The sequence below is a fragment of the Mus caroli genome, unplaced genomic scaffold (genome assembly GCF_978045245.1).
Source record: "Mus caroli unplaced genomic scaffold, Mus_caroli_1 scaffold_15, whole genome shotgun sequence".
Lineage (NCBI taxonomy): Eukaryota > Metazoa > Chordata > Mammalia > Rodentia > Muridae > Mus > Mus caroli.
The window spans coordinates 68,695,939-68,697,655 of NW_028227270.1; the positions used below are offsets into that span (position 1 = coordinate 68,695,939).

Sequence of the window (1,717 nt, forward strand, 5' to 3'; positions counted from 1 at the left end):
GTACTTCTCATTGGTTTGGTCTGAGAGCTTTGGGGAAACCTTATTTGCATGTGGGAGGGCTTGGTGCTGCTCCTATGTGACTGATGGCTATATAAGTCTCTTGGGGGAGGGGGAATGTGAGGAGCTATAGCTAAGTGACAGGATCCAGGGGCCCAGGAGGCATGGTCAAACACCTTCTGTCCCATGCAGGTGGAAATCACCACCCACTGAGTCACCAGGGTTCCAGACCTTTGCTTGACTGGGGACCAGGCTGTCTGTGCACAATGCCCCACAATGGGCCCTTATGATGGTTAAGGTTGAGTGTCAAATGGACAGGACTAGATAGGTCCTAGTCTGAATAAAAAGGAGTGAGCAGAACTCCAATGTTCATTAGTTAATTGGGGTAGGAAGAACCACACTGAAATGTGGGTGACAGGATTCTATGAGGTAGGAAAATAAAATAATAAAATAAAAAGGAAAACAGCAGCTGAGTGCCAGCACTCATGTCCCTCTGCCTCCTGGCTGCAGATGTGGCCAGCTTCCCCATGCTCCTGCTGCTGTCACTCCCCTATCACAATGGACTACACCCTTAACCTGTAAGCCAGCTTTGGAGCTGTGAAAAAATGGCTCAGACGTTAAGAACACTGAGAGAACTCGCAGAGAGCCGGGGTTTGTTTCCTAGTGCCCATATGATGGCTCCCAACCATCTGTTAATTCCTGTTCTGATGGCTTTAATGGCCTCTTCTGGCTTCTGTGGGCACTAGACACATGGTATACACACATACACTTAGACATGCAGTAAAAAAAAAAATTGTAAGTAAGAGAAGATGTTTTGTTTTGTTTTGTTTTGTTTATTAATTTTTCAAGACAGGGTTTCTCGCCGGACATAGTGGCACATGCCTTTAATCCCAGCACTTGGGAGGCAGAAGCAGGTGGATTTCTGAGTTCAAGGCCAGCCTGGTCTACAAAGTGAGTTCCAAGACAGTCAGGGCTACACACAGAAACCCTGTCTTGAAAAACCAAAAAAAAAAAAAAAAAAAAAAAAAAAGACAGGGTTTCTCTGTGTAGCCCTGGCTGTCTTGGAACTCACTTTGTAGACCAGGCTGGCCTTGAACTCAGAAATCCACCTGCTTCTGCCTCCCAAGTGCTGGAATTAAAGGCATGCACCACAATCCCCGGCAAAATGTTTTTTTTATATAAATGGTGGGCTATTTCTCAGCCATAAGCAATAATGATGTGCCACTTGCTGACACAAGAACAGAATAGGAGGCCACTCTGTCGAATGAAAACAGCCAAGTTCACAAAGACAGATGGTTTGTGTGCTCACCGGGTGGTGGACACTGAGGGGTGGGTTTCATAGACGATCAGGCGAGAATGGTGGTCACTGGAGGTAGGGAGGGAGAGGAAAGAGGACAGGAGTCAGATAGGGAACAGACACAGTGAGAGGAGGAACGAGTTTCCCCAACAAAGCAGGCAAAGCCTTGTCTATCAAGGACCCATAAAAAATGAACATAGAGAAATGTCCGAAGTGAAGTGCCTGCTCTTAGACATGGCTGGTGTTCACAGAAATGGAACTGCTTCCTTCTGTGACAGATCTGTCGTGTCTCGGTGTCATATGGCGCACCGTAAATGGGTACAAATTCTGCTTCTTAGTTTAAAAGCAAAATCAAAGAACAGACAAAACAAAACAAAACAAAAAAACCCTGTCTTGTTTGGGACCCTCCCTTTGCAGAGCCCA

General features: G+C 46.2%; 1 pseudogene; it reads left to right on the forward strand.

Moving 5' to 3' along the window:
- The first annotated feature begins 858 nt into the window (after positions 1-858).
- LOC147000970 (signal recognition particle RNA) lies at positions 859-1,115 on the forward strand (annotated as a pseudogene).
- The last annotated feature ends 602 nt before the right edge of the window (positions 1,116-1,717 follow it).